This window comes from Saccopteryx bilineata, chromosome 5 (genome assembly GCF_036850765.1).
Source record: "Saccopteryx bilineata isolate mSacBil1 chromosome 5, mSacBil1_pri_phased_curated, whole genome shotgun sequence".
In the NCBI taxonomy this organism is placed as follows: Eukaryota; Metazoa; Chordata; class Mammalia; order Chiroptera; family Emballonuridae; genus Saccopteryx; species Saccopteryx bilineata.
The window spans coordinates 236,615,812-236,638,317 of NC_089494.1; the positions used below are offsets into that span (position 1 = coordinate 236,615,812).

Consider the following 22,506-nt stretch of genomic DNA (forward strand, 5'->3'; position numbering starts at 1 on the left):
TTGCAGGCTCTGTGGGTCTCTTGAGATTTTTTTAAAAGCATTCCGAAATGTGACAGCTTTAAGAATCTAGGGAACAAATTGGATAACCAAGGATTTCTGAATCTCTGACATTCTGTACTCTTCAACCAAAAGGTTGAACTCCTACATTTCTAACCAAGGTTGAGAACAACTTTTATGCTTAAAGTTGAATACTGGGACTCTTGAAAAAATTCTTAGATGGTGGGCTTTGACAGTCCATGATTTTGCCATTCACAGTTTGAGTCACAGATGACTCTGAAGCTGCAATACGAGTCGCCGTTTTTGTTACAGCACAACTTCTGCTCTTCCAGACTCAGGTGTAGAAGCAGTTGGATTTTTCCTTAGAGCAGAATAGATAAGAGCAGAGACTCTGGTCTCAGACCTCCTGGGTTTGAATCCCAGCTTCATCACTTACACTAAGGGACCTTAGCCAATAGGAAGCCTCCCTGTGTTTCAGTTTCCTCATCTCCAGGATGAAAATAACCATGGAATTGGCTTTAGGGGGTTGTAAGACAGTATACAAGAATGCTTAACACAGTGCCTGTTGCATAACAAGCACTCAACGAGTGTCAGCTGTTATTAACACTATTAATATCATTAATTATGTAGTTTAGGAATAAGTCTAGCCTATCCCATACTTCATCCCAACTTGGTTTAGACTTGGTCTTAGCTCTGTTCATTTCATGAGGGTCACCAGCTATGGCATAGTTGGACAAGCTTTAGGATATGTTCCTTTTGAATATCATGGGGAAATGTATTTTAGAATTCCTGTTTCGCCTGACCAGGCAGTGGCGCAGTGGATAGGGCATCAGACTGGAATGCAGAGGACCCAGGTTCGAGACCCCAAGGTCGCCAGCTTGAATGCGGGCTTATCTGGTTTGAGGGAAAAGCCCACCAGCTTGAACCCAAGGTCGCTGGCTCAAGCAAAGGGTTACTCGGTCTGCTGAAGGCCCGCGGTCAAGGCACATATGAGAAAGCAATCAATGAACAACTAAGGTGTTGCAATGCGCAATGAAAAACTAATGATTGATGCTTCTCATCTCTCTCTGTTCCTGTCTGTCTGTCCCTGTCTATCCCTCTCTCTGACTCACTCTCTGTCTCTGTAAAAAATAAATAAATTAAAAAAAAAAAAAAAAAAAAAGAATTCCTGTTTCAAGTCTAGCACTCTCCTAGATGCTATCTTTTTTCCACTAGCTGATTTGCTGCTGCATGCCAAGGCTGTAGAAAGAGAGAAACCCAAACCATCTGGTTTCCTTTCGGCGTTTTCGTTCTGCCCTTCAGTGAGAAACATTTGAGTTAAAAAAATTCATGAGCAATACCACACCAGTGGGCTAATTTTACCCCTGATAATATGTGTTATACTTACTAGGATTCATGCTTTTCAGAAATGCCAGAATAGAAACTCTGAAAATACCATTTTTTCCATTTCATTTCTTAATTTTAATCCTATGGCACATAGAATTAGCATTTGAATAAAAACATAATTTTTACTGCCAATGACAATATAAAAATTATGTACTTAGCATTAAAAAGGTAGCAACATCTCACATTAATTTAAAAATTACTGGGTGCTAGGATGGGGTTTGAGACACTGGGACTCTAGTAGGGAGTCAGACTTGCCTTGGTTAAGTTTACAATTGATTGGAGATAACCATTGTTATATCAATTATTGTAAGGTTAAACCATATAAAATTGCCAATAGGTTACTATTTCTGTCCTCCAAGACAGTGATTTTATATGATTCAATCTAGAGTTATAAGGAGCATTATGAGGGATTATAGGATGTCACTGGCACATATCTTGGGAGCCCCAGGGATGACGTCCAAGGAGTGATATCTAAGGATGAGTATAAACTGGCTACACAGGGGGACTGGCCAGGGTTTGAAGCATTGGGAACAGAATATGTAAGAGGAAAAGTTACGCAAGATAGGGATAGGACTTACTAGGAATATTGACTTTATCTTACGGTAGTGGGAAGACTGTTTAGAGGCTTAAGCTGGAAGGTTTTTTTTTTTCTTTTTTTCTTTTTTTTTTTTCTGAAGCTGGAAACGGGGAGAGACAGTCAGACAGACTCCCGCATGCGCCCTACCAGGATCCACCCAGCACGCCCACCAGGGGTGACGCTCTGCCCATCAGAGGGCGATGCTCTGCCCCTCCGGGGCGTTGCTCTGCCCCGACCAGAGCCACTCCAGCGCCTGGGGCAGAGGCCAAGGAGCCATCCCCAGTGCCCGGGCCATCCCTGCTCCAATGGAGCCCCGGCTGCGGGGGGGGGGGGGGGGGGAGAGACAGAGAGGAAGGAGGAGGGGGGGGTGGAGAAGCAAATGGGCGCCTCCCCTATGTGCCCTGGCCGGGAATCGAACCCGGGTCCCCCGCACGCCAGGCCGATGCTCCACCGCTGAGCCAACCGGCCAGGGCCTGGAAGGTGTTTTAGAAGGCCACTTTGTCCACTGAAAGCTGGGTTGATTGCAGTGGGCAAGAGGGAATGGGACAGAGTCAGTTGGGAGGTGACTGCCAGCATCCAGGCAGGAACTGGTGGTTGGCAGTTTACAAAATGCTTTCAAATGTAGTATCTTGTTTTATCCTTATAACAATTCTTATGTGAGTTGTTAACATCAGCTTCAGATAAATGGCATGCCCGTAGTCAGATGGTGCTGGTGGCAGTGATAACTCTGTCATCTGACTCTTGCCCCGTTCTCCTGGGAGCTCTAGGCACCAGCATCCCTGGGTGTGGGCAGTTGGTGGAGGGAGGGGATGAGAAAGGTTCTTTTAGCTTAGGTTTATGAATGAGAGTTTGGAAGCAAGCAGAGCGTGACATGGAACTTGATATTAAACTGGAGCACTTGGGGGGGGGAATACATTTATTAATTTCATGTATTTATTTATACCCGGCCTCACTCCAAAAGTGGATTTGAAACAACTTTCAAAACTACATGTGGTACGACAAGAAGAGGAAGTAGACAATCAGGGTAGGCAGGTTGAGATGATGCCATCGGTGTCTTAAGTCCAACAGACACTTGGTAAAGAGGGACTCATCATCAGCTCTAAGATTCACATGCCCCCCCAAATAAAAACAAGCCAAGTGTTCTGTTCAGAATAGCTTTTCCTTCTACTAGAATCTAGAAAACTTTCTCCATTTGGTCTTCATAAAGATTCTATGATGTATTGAGCAATATTCCTATTTGTTTTAGAGTGAGTGGGGGGATTGGAATGAATTAACCCTATCAATGTCTGGAAACCATTTCTTATTAGTATACTGAGTGATGTGACCTTTGGTAAAACAGTTTCCTGCATAGTAAAATCAAGATTTGGACTAGAGCTAGACCTCTCAGAGTGGGCGCCATGGGGTATCTAATAATGTGTCAGGAGGAGTGTGGAGCCACAGGGGAAAAAGTGGCATATGGGTCTTGCGTGAAGATTTTTGACAAAACAACAGTAAAATTTTTGTGAAATGTGTTTGGAGTCATTCCGGAAACACACAATGGAACCTTAGTGTTTCATTTTAGGGAAAAGTTCTGTTTCTTGAATAGTCATGAGAGGCACATTAATAACCCCTCTTTCCTTCATAAAGGCATAATATGAAACTATATAAAACCTATAATATTATGTATATATTAATAATTTGCTTTCAGTGCATGGAGTTTACATGTCCATCACCATGACACTTTTTTAAGGGGGAAATCTTGCCATTATGCAAAGAGAAAGCTCACAATTCTACAGAAATAATACATGCCAGAAATGGTGCTTAAAGTATATTTTCTCTCATCTCTGTATAGTTCTGCAAGGACTGATCTCCACTTTATGGATGTGGAAACTGAGGATCAGAAAAGTTGAGTAAATTTGTCTGTATTCACTCAGCTAATAAATGAATAGTGCAGGAATCCAAATTATATGCTGTTGCCTCAGCAGGGTGGGATAAATTTCCAGACACAGCTTGTAATTTGTTCATTTATTTTTACTTATCACGCACTGTGATGTTGATCGTTAGGTATTATCCAGGATGCGGCATTGGGAAACCATCGGCACAGACGTGGGAGTGGGTTGTATACTTTAAGCAGTAAATAGTTTAACAGCTGTGACTCTATGATTTGTTGGAGGGTGTGGTTTTTTCCCCCTTTCTTTCAGTAAATCATTGATAATAAGGATTAAAATCAGCTCTGGGTTTGGTTTATGGGAGGTTGCGGATCCCGCTGAATGCTTTGCCAGTCGTTGCAATATAAAGATAGTTACAGCAGAATAATTTCGGAGCTGTCGCTGACTCTAGAGGCCATTTAACGGGCAGGTTCCAAACTGCGCTCTCCGTAGCCCCACATGGCCCCAGTGGATGAGGGACCAGAGTTGGTGCTGAGCTGGAGTCCCATCCCCACGTCATGCCCCCTCCGCTTCAGCCAGCCTTCGTTTGGCTAGTTTTGTTTCTGCATCTAGGTAAATTTTTGGTGGAAGAAAAGGTTCTATTCCTAAAAACCAGTAAAAGAAAACAGAAGTTAAAACCAGTCTGAAAACTGGTCATCCAACTCCTTATTTTCTTCCTGGGGAACAAACCTTGGGGGTGAAATGCTTTGCCTAAGAGCACAGCAAAAGGCACGGCAGAGCTAGAATTAAAACTAGTCTGTCAAACCTACGTCATGTTCTGCATTCTAAATACATACAATTATACTTGTCAATTACTTATTCCTCAGTAAAGCTGGGAAAAGTTTTTTTTGTAGAGTTAACTTGCAGCCCCCGTTCTGAAGCTGCAGCCACAGTGCCATGCTGAATCTTAGATGCTGGATGCGGGCTCTCAGTAGCGGGGGGAGAATGTGCTTCAAGTTGGCCGGATTCTGTATCCAGATGTGAAATAATGGTAAAAGTTTTGTGTTTAAGATTATTTTAATATTTTATCCGATGTACCCTTATCTTTACTTTAAGCCTCCTAAATTTGAATATTTTCTACGTCATAACTTTAAAGGCCTTTTATCCTAGGACCCCAAATACTGTTTTTGTGGGACTCTCCATGCCTAGAACATTCTCGTCAGAGTCTTAACTATACATGTTAGGGCAGAATATCAAGTCACTGTCATAGCAACTCTAATCAGTTGCTAGTGGATGGTGGTTCTAGTTTCAGTGGTTTTGAGCTCTCTGGACGCAGCAGAAAGGAGCGTGGTGATCTACCAGTGATGTGCGGCATAAGCCCCACATGGGAGGGGCACTCCGAAGCTAGATTTTACCATCCCTAGAAGGGGAACCACCTTGTCTCTTTAAGGGTCTATAAGCATAAATATAGCTATTGTTCATCTTAAAGTTCTGGGTAATCTAAAGAAAGCAGAGGGAAAAACAGAAGACATATAAGAAATTGGTCTTTTTTTTTTTATGAAAGAGAAAGAGACACAGAGAGAAAGACAGACAAGAAAGGAGAGAGATGAGAAGCATCAGCTTATAGTTGCATCATTTTAGTTCTTCATTGATTGCTTCTCATATGTGCCTTGACTCCTACTAGCCAAGCCAGTGACCTTGGGCTTCAAGCCAAGTGACCTTTGGGCTCAAGCCAGCGACCTTGTGTTCAAGCTGGCGAGCCTGCACTAAAGCTGCCAACCTGGGTCCTCAGCGTCCCTGGCTGATGCTCTATTCACGCTACCACCATTTGGTCAGACGGTCATTTTCTTATTACTGTTCCCTGTTCAAGGATAAAGAAAAAGGGTTGCATTTCTTGCTTTGTAGAGGACATGATAGAGTAAGTAGCGATGGTGGGATTCAGCCCATGGGCACTGGTTCAGCAGAACTCATACCTAGTTTTTTGTTGAGTTCAGTGAACCAGGTGTTAAAATGGCACTTGTAATCAGGGTTCTCTCTAAGGTGGGAGCCTGGGCAGCCACCCAATGTGGAAATCACAAATTTACATTTCTTACTCTTTTTTAACATTTATCTGCCCAACAGCATGTTCTAAGCGCCCATAATAATGTTCATTCTGTCCATAGGTGAAAAAAATTGCAAGTGAGGACACCCATCAAGAAGCAATATGGAAATATTTTAAATAAAAGTTTTATTGTTTTTGTCAGGTTTTATTTAATATTTTTCATTAATATTTTAAAACTTATAATCTAATTTTGTGTACCTCTTTTATTGTGCTTAAGTATTAAATGCATGAAATAATAAACTACCTTTCAGTATATCTTTCTTTATACTTAAAATGGTCATTAGGGCAGAGAACCGGTTGTTAAATTATTTGAATCCGCCCTGGCCGGTTGGCTCAGTGGTAGAGCGTCAGCCTAGCGTGCGGAGGACCCGGGTTCGATTCCCGGCCAGGGCACACAGGAAAAGCGCCCATTTGCTTCTCCATCCCTCCGCCGCGCTTTCCTCCCTGTCTCTCTCTTCCCCTCCCGCAGCCAAGGCTCCATTGGAGCAAAGATGGCCCGGGCGCTGGGGATGGCTCTGTGGCCTCTGCCTCAGGCGCTAGAGTGGCTCTGGTCGCAACATGGCGACGCCCCGGAGGGGCAGAGCATCGCCCCCTGGTGGGCAGAGCGTCGCCCCTGGTGGGCGTGCCGGGTGGATCCCAGTCGGGCGCATGCGGGAGTCTGTCTGACTGTCTCTCCCTGTTTCCAGCTTCAGAAAAATGAAAAAAAAAAAAATTATTTGAATCCCACCACTGAATGGTAGCCCTTTTTATTTTGAAGGAAATGGCCCCAAGTTTGTAACACGTGTTTGAAAATTAGATTGAAATAGAAAACATTTCTAGCATTTTTAATTTATTTTTTACCCATAGGATTTGCTTCAAAGGGTACTCCAAAAAATTGAACTGAGAAATCCCAAGCAAGCTACCTGAATTTCTGGGCATATTCTTGCTCTACATCTCATTAAGGACCAGACAAAGCAAACTGGTGGTTTTTGGTGAGTACAGCAGCTGGTGTCCTTTCTCCTTAAGGAAACCCATAAATTTTCATTCCTATCAACTGCAATATCGGCTGCTTAGACAGTGCGCACCTGGTGTGTCATTCAGTGGCAACGTGAGTGGTTAAACAGAGCAAGTATTTTGAACCCACGATATAAATCCTTATTTCTTTGTTGAGTTTACATCTTGTGGCTCAAGAGGAAAAACCACTGCTGCTCTATGCATGTGTGAGCATCTTCGGAGTTTAGAGACGAGGAATGATTATGTATTGCTTATAATTTGTCTTGTACAGTCTCCCCCAAAGAGGTCAAAGGCATTTCAGTCAGCATTGTCTTTCCAAAGGGTTAGACACGAGGAAGGGTCCTCTTGTTTCCCCACCTGTGTTATAAGGTGGAAGTAATTGTCATGTCAGACTCTCTAACTCATGGCAATCCAGGGAATTACAACCTATGTAAATACAGTTTAACAACTATATAATTCTCTACACAGATAGGAGGTGTTATTACTCTGTGGGTGATAATTTTAGGTGTGCTGTGGCAGGGATGGAAAGCATACAAGAAAGAGGTCGCTTACATCATCCTCACCTGGAACCTCGCACGGCCAGCCCTCCCCAGTCACAGCCACAGCCCTCACGTAGATCTAAAAGGTAAAAGGTAGAGGCTGTAGACCCTGTGTGTCAGGGAGCTGTCCTGGTGACACTGATGGGCCCAACAACTCCCCTTCCACCAGTACCCCCCAAAGTCCCCTCTTTGCGTATCCTCTAGGCTGGGATCTGGATGTAGTGCGCTGAATTCAGGGACTTGGAGAGCCCATTTCTATTTCTTTTTATAAAAAAATATACTTATTAAAGGAAACCTAAAATTAAAGAAAACTATAAAATTACTTATGATTTTACAAGGTTAACATGGTTGAGAACATGAAGTTAATATTGTAGCTTACAATTATACCATAATTTATTTAGCCATTTCCATGGCATTGAACATTATGTTTGTTACATCACTTATAAAAATAAACTATTATATTTATGACAGTATGTTATAAATACCACCGTAATGAATATTTTTTACTGTAAATTTTACTTGTGTCTCTGATTATTTTCTGGGGGTAAATTTCCTGAAATGGAATTGTTGATCTAATTAGAATGAACTATTTTTAATGAACACTGTGAAGCTCTTGATATTGTCAAATTGTCCTCCAGAAATGTAGCATGTTATACTTCTCCTCCCATTACATGTGACAATGTTCATTTCCCTGCATGCATGTAATGATGGAGTTTTGACTTTAAGAAGGTTGCAAATCATAAATATTTCTGCAGAAGCTTGGGAAGTAAAAGCCTGTTCCCTCCTCCTGGCCCACCCCAGCCTTAGCCAATATCAGGTTTCTAAAGTAGAAGACAGTGTCATTCCATTGACCTCATGCATCAAGATCAACCTCTCAAATCTGTCTGTGAGGACAGGCATATAGGAGGCTTGCGTTCATTCGCCTGGTATTTATTATCACTGCTTTTGTTTATTTCTGTCCTATGTGCTTCAGGAGAACAAAAGAACATGTTTTCATTGTCTCTGAGAAGCTCAATTCAGTTGGGAGTCCAAACAACAAACTTAAAAATACTTATCCTTGGGTAGATCACTTACCTTCTTGAAGCCTGTTTCTTCTTTAAAGTGAGAGGCTCAGTTTATATCTGAAGAGTATCTGAAGTGGTTTTTAGTAAAATGATGGGAGTACACATGGTAGTGAAACAACAATGAAGGTCATTATGTAGATGTCTGAACTTAACTGAGACCAACATGATGTGCTGTCACTTCCGTTATCCGGCAGGAAAAGCACGTGAGTTTCTTAGGAGAGAAGAGCTTCCCTGAATTCAATACTCAGAAAAATTTTCAAGTTAATCATATTTTAGATGTGAGAGTAAAGTAATAGGAGGTCAAGGTGGCCTCTACAGTTTCCTTTAGCTCTAACATCTATAACTCATAAATAACAGCTAAATTACCAAAGGCTGAGGACCCCCAAAGCAAAGGAACAGTCAGTGAGCTTCAGAAAAAGGTTGATAGAATCATGACTAGAATCAGAAAGGTGAGAGATCCCACAGATTAGTTCTGTCTAATCTTCATCCTCACTCCTATACCAATAGCGTGCCCCCCCCGCCAAACACACACACACACACACACTCTCTCTCTCTCTCTCTCTCTCTCTCTCTCTCTCTCTCTCTCTCTCTCTCTCTCTAGAGGTCTACACTTGCACTGTTCATGGCTTTTATCAGATGTCCAAGCTTTGGAACACAAGCAAAAAGTTTAAGGGGGGAAATAAGTTCATGAATATTTACCTTCACCATTACCACCTACACTTGCCAGGAATTTTAACATTGTATGACTAACCCACTGAGCTGTACTGAGCAATTTCAGGGAGACTGAGCCAAATCTTGTGAGAAAGTCTATCACCTGCCAACTGATCTTCCTTTCTGAGATAGATTGTCCCTTGCATATTAACATAGAGTAAATACTTCATAAATATTTTTTGGATTCCTCTCTACTCAGATTTTTTGCTATTTTGTAATACTTGTTTGCTTTGTACTTTAAAAAAATGTAGATTTACATTTATGTTGGGACAACTTCCAAATAAGAGCATGAAAGAATTATAATAGTTCCTCAAACGGGCTCTAATCTTATTCTTGGAACAACGCAGACACTTTTTGATTACTTTTCACATAGTGTAAAAGTCTCAATTTCTTATATATTGGTCCTTTGTGTCTTTTCAATTTGAATTGCAAACAAGAAGAAAAGGCTGTATAACCAAAAACATTGTATTTTTAATCATTTTACCATCTTCTTGTTAAAATCTGCATTCCTTTTTATTCTTTTTTTTTTCTCTTTACAGAGACAGAGAGAGAGAGAGAGAGAGTCAGAGAGAGGGATATATAGGGACAGACAGACAGGAACGGAGAGATGAGAAGCATCAATCATTAGTTTTTCGTTGCGCGTTGCAACACTAGTTGTTCATTGATTGCTTTCTCGTATGTGCCTTGACCGTGGGCCTTCAGCAGACTGAGCAACCCCTTGCTTGAGCCAGCGACATTGGGTTCAAGCTGGTGAGCTTTTTGCTCAAACCAGATGAGCCCGCGCTCAAGCTGTCGACGTCGGGGTCTTGAACCTGGGTCTTCCGCATCCCAGTTCGACGCTCTATCCACTGCACCACTGCTTGGTCAGGCTTCTTTTTATTCTTTTAATTTCATATAATAACTGCTGGTTTTCTGTGACTCTCTGTTCATTGTGATAAAATATGCGTAACATAATACTTACCATTTTAACCATTTTGAGATGTACAGTTCAGAGGCATTAAATACATTCACACTGTTGTGGAAATGCCACCGTCCATCTCCAGAACTTTATCATCTTCCCAAACGGAAGCTTTGTACTCACTAAACAATAACTCCCCATTCCTCCCTCCCCCCCCCCCCCCCCCCGGTTCTGGCAACCACCTTTGTACTTCCTGTCTCTATGAAGTAGACTAGTCTAGCTTCTCATACAAGTGGAATTCTACAGCATTTGTCCTTTTGGGTCTGGCTTATTTCACTTGGCATGTCTTCATGGTTTATCCATGTTGTAGTATGTATCAGAATTTCCTTTCCTTTTAAGGCAGAATAATATTTTGTTGTGTATATGTACCCCATTTTGTTGATCCATTCATGCATTGATGGACATTTGGGTTATTTCTACCTTTTGGCTATATGGATAATAATGCTATTATCATGGGTATATAAATGTCTTTAAATCCCTGCTTCAATTCTATTAGGTATATACCATGTGGTGGAATTGGTGCTTCATATAATTCTATGTTTAAATTTTTAAGGAACCACTGTCCTGTTTTCCACAGCAGCTGCACCATTTTACATTCCCACGAGCAATATACAAGGGTTCTAATTTCTCCACATTCTTACCAGCACTTGTTATTTTCTGGTGTTTTGTTTGTTTGTTTTTAATATATAGCCATCTTAAGGGGCATGAAGTGGTATATCATTGTGGTTTTGATTTGTATTTCCTAAATGTTTAGTGACGATGAGAATCTTTTTATATTCTGGTTGGTCATTTGGGTATTTGGAGAAATATCTATTCAGCCCTTTGCCCATTTTTTAATTGGTTTATTTATTTTGTTGTTGTTAAATTATAGGAATTCCTTTTGTATTCTGGATATTGATTTCTTAATATTTTAAGGGATAAGTTTCTCCCAATTCGCAGGGTTGCCCTTCCACTCTGCTGATAGTATCCTTTCACTGACGTAGTCCAGTTTGTTTTCTCTTTTGTTGCCTGTGCCTCTGGTGTCATAGCCAAGAAAACAATGCCAACTCCAACATCATAAAGCTTTTCCTCCATGTTTTCTCCTCAGAGTTTTTGGTTTTAGCCCTTTTGTCTAGGTCTGTGATCCATTTTGAGTCCATTTTTGTATATGCTGATGGTAAGGGCCAGGATTCTTTTGAAAGAGGGACTTTTCAATCCCACTGAGTCTCAGTAAAGACGTGTGTCAGCCAGTTACGCAAAGCCAGACACTGACATCTAATTCTCCTCCTTACTTACCACTTATTTTTCTACCTGGTAAAGGCTTTGGTGGTTTCCCAACAGACAGGTGAGAGGAAGCGGAAGCAGTTGGGGAACTGAGAGCTGGGCTGGCTCAGCTCTGGTAACTAGGAGACAGCACTGAGGCAGCGGCCGGATCAGTACACATTTCGATGTAAACAGGCTTGATGAAATCCCCAACGAAAGAACAGCCGGGGTAGATAGCGTTTTAGGCCAAAAGGAAAAAAGTGTGTGTGTGATATGTGCATGTGCATCTACTATTTAGCAACCGAGGAAAGGGGGCGGGGGGACCCTGCACCGGGTGTGACTGTGAATTATGAGCGACAATCAATATTTACTTATTTTTGTACAAAGTTAAGTGATTTCTGTGCTGCTTTAAGGAAACAAAACTAGATTAGCCACAGTTATGTTTCCAAACAGTTTTTCTAAAACGGTTATCCTGGTTTCTGTTTTATTGTGGACAGGCCTCGATGTGCTTACAGTGTAAAACAGATAGGTCTGCCGAGCCTTCACTCACAGAATCTTGAGAAGAAGGAACTAGGGCCCTGGCCGGGTAGTTCAGTAGGTTAGAGCGTCAGCCAGATGCACCAAGGTCACAGATTCGATCCTCGGTCAGGGCACATACAAAAACCAATCAATGAATGCATAAATAAGAGGAACAAAAAAAATACATGTTCTTATACCTCTCTCTCTCTCTCTCCCTCCCTCTGTCTAAAATCAATAAATTAAAAAATGAAAAACTTAAAAAAAAAAAAAAACCCGGAACTACAGGCTGTGTAAGCTGCCTCTCCTAGTATCCCCAGGACCAAAGGTCTGCACCAGACTGGCTGCTCTCTGATGGGTGTGGAGATAACAGCCCGCACTAGTATAACTCAGAGCTGCGGCATTCTCCACACAAAGTAGGTTCTCAGCATCAGAACACGGTATTAACAGGCGTCCACATCCCAAGTAAGTTAGTGTTAAATCTACTGCGACGGGCTTCCAGGCCTCTGAGAAACAAACGGTGACCCCATCTGCCCCGTCTTGGTTTTTGTGAGGGCAGGTGCATAAGAGATGAACTCTGCTGCTGTAGGTCCGCATTTCCTCCTTGCCATAGAAGGGGATTCAGAGAAAGAGGGAATAACTAAGCCAATTAAATTTTCTGATCCAGGTGGGATAAGATAAACCATGATTTCTAAAAACATTTTGCAAGGCTGGTACGGTATACTATATTTCCCTTGGAACATGAAAGTCATTTCACACTTTATTAACTTGAAGAATATCCAATATTTCTCTGCGAGACTGGGAATAAATGACTCGCTCAAATCAGGGACATTTTTCCTGGTATGTTAGTTTCTCAACAGAAATATTAACTCAAGTGCACACAATGAAAGTACAGAGTACATAAGACAGAACAGTGATCATACTCCAACACTAGTCCCAGGATTTTAATATACCCAGAAGATCACAGCTTCCTGACCCGGGAACATTTCATTCTAAATGCTCTAGTTTCAGGAGAATTATGGATGTATATTTTCTCTTCCTTCCCATTTTTAAAATATAACTCTACATTTCACGAGCTTCTTTCATTAATCTAGTTCTGCTTTCTATGTAACTTTTATGTAAATTTCCAACTAACTTTAACTGTCTAATTAAATTAGACTGGGAAAACTGGTTCTCCTTCCCTGTCTTCTTCCTCCTTTTTAAAATTAGTATCTTTCCTCGGGATGGAACAACTTTGTCTTTTCCAAATATCTGTAAATTCTACCTCCAAAAAATTATAAATTTAGCATATAAGTAATTCGTAATTGGCAAACTATTTTCCTGTCCTTAGTTTTAAACCATATTATTACTACATTTTGGTCAAATGGTGTATACCTGTTACAGACTGATTGTGTTTTATTTAAACAATGATTAAAGCAAACAGCTAATCAGACAGTGGCATTGCTCTATTCCTATGTATCACTCTGGGGTACTTATTAACCACAGTCATTACATTACAAAACCAGGGATGTTAAATAACAATTTAAGATGAAAAAGAGAAAAAAACAATTACGAAATAGGAAAGTTAAGGAAACTGAATAAGGAGGAAAGATGACAAGCGGTCACGCTTTTTTTCTCACTAAAAAGTGTGCTGCTTCCCTGTCTTTTTCTCTCTGCGCCCCGAGGTTGCTTCCCTGTGTGGCACACTCCCGTAGAAAGTGGAACTATAGTGAAGTAAGTGACATTATTGCATTGAGAACCTTGGGTTCCATATATAGACACTTGTGAAGTTCTGTATGATATTGTTAGTATCGGATTAATTTGTGACCTCCTTTCCAACTTATTAAGACCCACTATGGCTGGTAAAGAACTAACTGCCCAGGAGAAGAGGGTCCTACCCAATGCCAGTGTGCATGAGCAGCTCTTCTCAAAGTACCTGCATATAAAATGGCATTTGGAAACTGCCTTTGGTCAGGCACCATCTTTTTGCTATTTCCCTGTGGCATAAAATGTCTACCAAATCCCTGAGACAATGTAGCTGCAGCTAAGCATATTGACTAAGGCAAGGAAAGCCCTAGAGCTCTACAGCTGCCTGACAGTGCCTACTTTTATCAGCGAGGCTCTAAGGAGGGTAACATTTGCATTCAATGTAGTCCGTCCATGGTAGGTGTGACTTTTCCCCTTGACACTGCTGGTCCTGAGCTATGTGTTAGAACACCAGCTCCCATACCAAAGCTTGACTATCCATTCTTTATGGGCCCCTTTTAGTCACACAGACACTGCTGGACAATACTTGGTAAGACTGTTTGTACACAGTTCTTGGCAGGTAAACCACTAAAGTTAAATATAAATAGATGAAAAAAATTTCCAAAGCCATTTACTGGTAGTTATATATGATGATAAAATTATTTTTGTAATTTTATCCTACCATGTTTCTTATAAAAGATAATTCTCATTCATTGGTTTTATTCATTCATTCTTCATTTTGTTATTGAAACATTCTTTCAGTAATAGGCACTGAAGATACCAAAATAAGAGTTTTTGCCTTTGAAAAGCTTCAATCATAGCTAACAAAATAAACCATATTATTAATTTTCTTATTTATTTAATTTGTTTGCTTATTAACTTATTGGGTTGACATGATTTCAGGTGTCCCATTCAGTATAACACCGTCTACACACCACATGCTTTAATTTTCTAATAAATTTCCAACAGTGTAGGAGTAACTGGATATATAGCCTCCAATATCTAAAATCACTTCATAATAGAAGGTAAATTTTATTTTTTTTCTTACTAATGTATCTCTCGCAGATGGCCCAATTTCTAATAGAGTCCTCTGAAAAAGACTGAAAAACAAATGAAATTGATAAAATGTGCCAAGATATTCACAAATACCCATCAGAGGATGACCTAGGTTCCTTCTCAGACCAATGAATTCATGGTCTTCCATCATTCTTTACCCTGTTTTTATAATTAAGAATTAAGCTATTGTTGTAATAGGGTTTAACCTTAGCCATCCTTTTGCTAGAAGAATCTACCTATTCATTTGTTTCTCACTAGATACCAAAAAAAAAAAAGTGTCCAAGTATCACCAGGGAAGAAAGCTAGAAAGCTAGGTAAAGGGAGAATAACATTTAAACATTTAATGAATAATAAGAAAATATATATTCTGGATTAGTTTCAAGTTGCATTTTAATCATATCTTTATCTCCCACTAGAAAGTTCACTTCCTTTTATATATTTTTTTCTCGTAAAGAGCCTATTATCGTCATATTGTCGTAAAATATTGTGCTATTTGAAAATACTTTTAACTTCAAGAATGCCCCCTATTCAACTTACACATTTACAGAAGAGAGTAACCCATGACTAATTAAATATTGAGAGTATTCCTGGCCAAATGCTATTTCATAGTAACTATTGCCTTGAGGTCAATGAAATACTGTACAAGGATGTTCATGTTAAATAGGATCTGGTTTTTCTATGGTAGCAGATATTGTTGCACAGTCACAACTGAAATGACTAATGTTAACCAAATAAAATCAGAAGGTCACACCTAAAGCTGAAGCTAATGTTTGACTGTGTCACTATTTCAGAGCCTTTGTTTTAGAGCAGGCAATTTGTCATTTTCTTACAAAGAGCCCTATGGTAGTCTTGTCTACTACTAGTTGACATACCGCCAGAAGGTAATAAAGAAACATGTCCTGTGGAGCATGTACTCCTGTATAATATGACACAGTAATAATAGACCATACTAATACTACGTGACTACTACTTGCAAACTACTAATTTAGTTTGAAATTGGGAAGAATAGCATTTACACATCATAAAGACATATTTGGGAAAGCTCACTTTTTAAATCTGTTTTGACATAAATTTAAGAAACCAAACAAATGAAAAATACCCTTTATACACAAATTTTAGAAATTTTAAAAAGCTATTTATATGTGGATCTCTACTGTATATGGGCTATGTAGATTTGGTTTGAAATATAAGCAGACTATACTGTCACACAGAAGTTAACCTCTAGACTATCACCCCAAAGATAAGGTTTCTTTGTTAAATTATAATCCCAAATTTACCATTTTCTAGTTGTGTTTTGAGCTATGCACACGATCACCCTTTTCTCAGTTTCTCCATCAAGAAAATGGGACTGATACTTTTGCATAGTATTGTAGGTATATATATGTAGATACACAGGGAAAATTTATACAGGAAAGATAGAAGATAGATAGATAGATAGATAGATAGATAGATAGATAGATAGACTTGTATATTCTAAATGACATGGAGGACTTCCTATCTAAAGGGATTCTATTATGAATCTCTTTACAAATTAAAGAATATTTTTATGATAAAAATAATCATCCATGAAACTGCCAGTTCATATATTCAAATGCTGACTCAATTTTTCTGAGAATTTTATGCTCAGATTTCTTTCTTAAACCTTTATTGGTGATTTTAATATCTCATAGTTAATAAACAATATTTAGGACCCACTACATTCAATGAGTAGGAACAAAACCTCAGTGTAGGTCTACCAAGTAGTATAAAAAATATAATACACAATTGGACAAATATCAAAAAGAACATAGTGTTTGCCTTTTGTATGAGCATTAGTTTTAAAATGCATCATCATAATCACACATTTCACATGTACAGTGTCTTAAAGAGCTTTTCCATAGAAATATAGAAAGTAATGGCTATATAAATTCCCTTCCAGTTCATCCACACCTTTTTGGAAGTAAATTCCCTAAGATTCTTTAACTGTTGAAATTATGTTGTCAGGTAGAAAATTTGTGATTCTAAACTGTGACCATATAGTTCTCTACAAAGAGAAGATCCTTGAAAAACATCTACAGTTTTGACCAACTGAGATGATGATGATCATGAGATTTGAGCATTTACTGTATAGCCAAGTACTTTTCTAAGTGCCTTATATGTATGATCGCGTTTAATCCTCACATTGTGAGATGCATCATCACCATTTTATAGATGGTGAAACTGAGGCTCAGAGAGATTAAGTGACTTGTGTGTTGGCGCTTGTTTCTCAGGTGGGGAAGCCAGTCTATGAAGGCGGGCGGTCTGGCTCCAGAATCCCCACTTCCTCACTGTAGTCCCAATTCTCACTTTTAAACATTTAGATTATGTGAATTCTAATCTTTAAATATTTCCATTTAAGAATTTAATGCAATAAATTTTTAAGTCTAAAAAATGTTTGTTTGTTTTTTCTGAAGCTGAAAACGGGGAGAGACAGACAGACTCCCGCATGTGCCCGACCGGGATCCACCTGGCACGCCCACCAGGGGCGATGCTCTGCCCACCAGGGGGCGATGCTCTGCCCCTTCGGGGCGTCGCTCTGCTGCGACCAGAGCCACTCTAGCGCCTGGGGCAGAGGCCAAGGAGCCATCCCCAGCGCCCGGGCCATCTTTGCTCCAATGGAGCCTTGGCTGCGGGAGGGGAAGAGAGAGACAGAGAAGAAGGAGGGGGCGGGGGTGGAGAAGCAAATGGGCGCTTCTCCTATGTGCCGTGGCCGGGAATCAAACCCGGGTCCCCCACACGCCAGGCCGATGCTCTACCGCTGAGCCAACCGGCCAGGGCAAAATGTAATTTGACCATGTTCACTACTTTATAGAAGGCCAGAAACGGGTTACGGAACAGTGTGCAGAACTCTCGGAAAGCTTGGAAGAGGGGTGGGTGGTATAGTGAGGCATATCTTAGAACAGAACGGTTTTCCATCAACTTGACTGTAGATCTGTGCTTGCGTTCCCTTCCGTTGTGTCAGCCAGTGTCCATTTCTCACTGCTATTGGTTTCTTTCTGTCAGCACTGGCTCTAGCTAACCCTGTCATCACTAAGAAACAGCAAAGGCAAAATATCATGGTAGAAAGAGCTTCAGCTTTGTGGTCGGCTCAGTTTCAATTCTAAGGGATCTTGGACACATTATTTGATCTCTCTGAGCCTCAAGCTTCTGATCTTTAAAAAGGGGCAATAATAGCTAACATTTATCCAGCCCGCACTATATATATACTAAGTCCTCACTTAACATCGTCCATAGATTCCGTGATTTTAAGCAAAACAATGTATAACAAAACCAACTTTACATAGGCTAATTGATATAAGCAAGAACTAAGCTCCTACCCATCTCATCAACATAGTAACAGAACAGCACTGAGCAAAACGATGTTATTCGAGGACCTGCTGCACTCAGTTTTGTTCTAAGCTCTTGGCATATACTATCTCATTTATTTCTCACAGTGATGTCTTCACATAGTGATTATTATACCACCATTCTCATGTTGCAGACAAGGAGGAGGAGGAACTACGGCTATAAGTAATTTACCAACATCATACAGCTACGCAGTTGAAAAGCTGGGGCTTAAACCCAGGAAATCTGAACCCAGAGCATGGGTCTTTTGCTGTCAAGGGCCAGACAGTAAATGTTTTAGGTTTTGCAGGCCACCCTGTCTCTGCTGCAGCAACTCAACTCTGCCATTGTAGGATGAAAGCCACCATAGACGATATGTAAACAAAGGGGCATGGTTGTGTTCCAATATAGCTTGATAAGAATACCCAGAGGATTGAATCTGACCCCCTGGCTGCAGTTAGCTGATCCCCTGCTCTGGAATCCACACTTTAAACTGTACTTTATAGGGATATCTTAAAAATCAAATAACTTCTTTAAGATGTTTTATACATATAATAATGTATTAAAATGGTAGTTAGCATTAACTCAAGAGTCTTTGAACTGGAAGGGTAAGGGAACTCTTGAGAGATTATCTCTAGTCCTTCTCCTTCCCGCCAGGGAGGACTGCAATGGACTCTTCCATATCCTAGTGCTGCTTTCTTTTCAGCGTAGGAGTGAGACACAGTGCATGCTTTTCCAGAAGTACGATACGCTGTGGGACCGTGTCCTCCTCTCAAACCACCTCTCTGCGCTGAACCACGGCATCAGCAGCATCCCGTTCATGACGATGCTTGATCAAATGGGTTTTGATAGTCATGATTTAATCAATTCATTCTATTACAGCATCACTGCTTATGCATTATATTTGCGATAATGTGACACAGAACATGATGAGTTCTGAAGTGTGGGGGGATCGGGAGAGCTCTGTTCTTGCAGATTTGCCATCTCTAAGCATAATAAAACAAGGCACGAGTCCTTGTCCACCTAGGGTAGCTGAGTCACTCCTTGGGTTCTGTTTTGACCTGTAGTCCATTGTTGCTTGTATACTTGACTAAGCCACTTAGACCTAAGTGCTAAGTTGTAGCTTTGGCACTCAATAAAATGTTTGTTAAAAGAACATATGTTACCTCCTGGGTTTGAATAACCTTATGTGGCTGCCCTTGTTCATGGTGGTCCCTCTGCTCCCCTGCCTTCTCCCTCCTTCTTCGTCCACCCTTGGTAGACTAGGAGCCCCAAGGACTGTTCCATAGTCTCCATTGTATCCCCAAGCCCCTAGTATGGCCTGGCATACAGCAAATGTTCAAGCAGTGTTTGAATGAATGAGTGAATGAATGAACACGTACACACATATTGTTTGTTTATCCTATGAAATCATTTTGCCTCGGGGGGTAAGAAGGTTGGTTTTAGTACCAGTAAATTGACTAGGAGCACAGTTTTAGTGATTGCTCATAGTATAACTAAAAAAACACACAAAACCCCTCTGAATCTTAAGGAAAGCTTTCTACATTATTGAAGAAACCAGCAAGGACATTTGAGTGAAGTCCAAGACCTTAAAACCAGATTGTCAGCAGTTTCAACGTGCCCACGAAGCAAAGGGCCTGAATTTAAATGAGGCACGTATACAGCCTGGCAGATCCTTAGCCTGATTTAAAAAATGCTGTGTGTCTGACTCAGGCTTGTCAACTTGTCTGTGATGACAAATCAATTTGACACCAGAATCAGTTTGATGGAGCTTTGGTTTGGTTTAGTTGTTTGGTCTGAAAAATCAAATTGATAGATTTTTCAACCAAATTAAATTAGTAGTGTGGCATCATAGAGACACTACCTTGGGCCTTTGAAAAGTGTTATACAGTTCTGCCTTGATGACCTTGACAGTAATAGTCAGTAATAGCAGGTCAAGACATTGAGCCCATGCTGGGGGGTGGAGAGTTACAAAATAACAACTTTGTTTACTATTTACTTTAGTATCTGTCATGTGTAAGTATAAAATCTGCTTATAGTTTATAGCTCCAAGTCTTGATTAGGAATTCTCAACAGTGAACAATTTTTGGTTGTCAAAACGGGGGGTGGGGGGCCCTCTGGGTAGAGGGCAGGGAGGGATGCTACAGTGCACAGGAGAGCCCCCCCCTCACACACACAACATAGAATTATCACACCCAAAATGTCGATAGGGAATGAACTTGAGAAACCCTGGATGAAATGATACCTAAGGTCCATTTGCAGCTCAAATTATAGGATTTTATGAAATTAGATGTATGTGGAATAATTTTATAAATTGCAAAACACTGTATAAACAAACTTAAGCTACTATTACATAAGCCATTGCTGCTTCATGTCTTCCTTCTCCTTTCTGATACCTTTGTGCTGGTCAGCCTTTCTGTTTCTTGCCAGATCATCAAAGGATTAGGTCAAAGGAGCCAAAATAAGGGTTGAGTCTAGAAGTTCCTCCTCCTGCTTGTTCAGAGTTTGGGGAAGCGTTCATCTAGGAGGCAGATGTGTGTTGAATTTATGGGTTTCATTATTTTCAGCATTACCCCATCAGCCTGTTGAGAAGAAAGTGTAAGTGTGTAATGCTCACTTAAAGGAAACAAGATAACAGATTCTTAACTGGGTACTGGTGTGCTGCCAAACACCTTTAGTCAGTCCGCTCCCCCTTCGGGCAGGAGACTTGATCCCTGGGAACCCACAGTAAAATGCCTCGTTTTCAGGGATGTGTTGATAGAAACGCCTGGGAGAAGTGAGGCCCTTGGCTCTGAATCTGTGTATCAAACACAGCGATTCATTGAATGATGTGCTTTGCCGTAATGAAATCTGTACAGGCATCAGCGCAGTTTAAGACCCAGTACGGGCCCTGGCCAGGTTGCTCAGTGGGTAGAGCATTGTCCCGGCACCCCCGAGGTCGCAGGGTTGATCTCTGGTCAGGGCACATATGAGAAACAACCAGCGAGTGCAGAACCAACTGAGACAACTTCAGTGGAACAACGAGTTGATGCTTCTCTCTCTTTCTCCCCCTTTGCGTACTTTCTCTAAGGCAGTGGGGGGTGGGGGAAGACCTAGTATGAAGTGACTCTTCTCCCAGTAGCCTAGTGGAGAGAAGCTGTGACCTAGAATGTCATTATTCCTCTTTATCCTCTTGGGACTGTACCTAAATAAAAGAGTCATGAGAAGATTTTGTGTGTCCCAAGGGCCAGACCTTCAAATAAAATAAGGTTTCCCAGCTTACCGGGGGGGGGGGGGGGGGGGGGGGGGGGGGGGGGGGGCTGAACTTCAGTCTTCATCAGCTTATTGTTTGGGCCCCCTGGTGAATTTTAAATATTCTGCCTTCATGTTGAGCAGAACTCCTTTCCCCTTCCAGCCTGTGAGGTTACAGACGCCTCCCGCTGCCCGGGGCCTGCCTGCTGCTGCCGGGAGTGCTCTCCCGCTGTTTACTCTAATGGGTGCTGGCAGCTTGGCACAAGGCAGTCAGATAACCGCTCAGGGTGAGGCCGAATCTTGGAAACTTTTTGCAGGAGCTGGTCTTCAATCCCCACCCACCCCCCAACTTGTGCTGTTAAATGTCTTTTATTCCCGAAACCCATCAAATGAAATGGGTACGATTACCAGGACCATTTTTGAGATGTGGAGTTGGAACTAAGGTGATTTACCTTGTATGACAGGGACAGTAAGTGGCACAGTCATGATCTGAATTTATGGTTTTTTTTACCCAAACTCTTTGCTTTTAACCAGTACAGTATGTATTCTATCATATCCGTACATTGTGTATGGCCGGTCATGGCTAGGAAGTGACTGTTAAGAAAGACAAAAATTTTATGGTATGAATAAAGGACATCAAAATAGAAATCTAATCACAAACAGAGCTAGAATTACCTCTTGAACAAACACATTTTAAAACCTTCCATTCAATTAAATTCCAGCTAGTACTGGAATTTATATACTACTCCCTACTGAATATATCTTTATATTACGATGTATTCGTTGGTCAGCAAATAAAACTCTCCCAAGAATTCCAAATTGCATATTAATTTCTTTCTTTCTCTCTCTCTCTCTCTCTCTCTCACACACACACACACACACACTTAAAGGAGTGAACTACAGTTAATCAGTAGTTTGGATAATTCTAGAGTAAAATGCATGCCTGATTTGGATTCTAGGTCATGACTGGTTGGTAGAAATATTTCTCAGTACAATGGTATCCACTGCCCTCTAAAACATCCCAGTTCCAATTTAAAATCCTACTTGCAGTACCTTAGCACTAAGAAAGGAATTCAAAACCTTGATGATTTTTGCTTTAAGTCTGAGTTACCCCTGAAATTTTATTTTACCCTGACAAGCTCAAACTCGACCTGAAACACAACAAAACTCTTAGCTAAATAGTTCAGAATAATAATAGCCCGATTTGGAGGGCTATGTTTC

General features: G+C 40.9%; 1 protein-coding gene across 11 annotated transcripts in view; it reads left to right on the forward strand.

Annotated features, from left to right (window-relative positions):
* RBM47 (RNA binding motif protein 47) overlaps positions 1-22,506 on the forward strand; it is a 174,287-nt gene that overhangs the window by 130,325 nt on the left and 21,456 nt on the right. For 5 of the 11 annotated variants that reach the window (XM_066278911.1, XM_066278909.1, XM_066278910.1 and 2 more), the window contains one exon: positions 6,755-6,879. The exons of 5 other annotated variants lie outside the window; for them this stretch is intronic. The gene's annotated coding sequence lies outside the window, so the exon portion shown is untranslated. Of the gene's footprint in view, positions 1-3,824; positions 3,845-6,754; positions 6,880-22,506 lie in introns of those variants that run through there. One more of the 11 variants, XM_066278913.1, reaches the window with a different exon arrangement.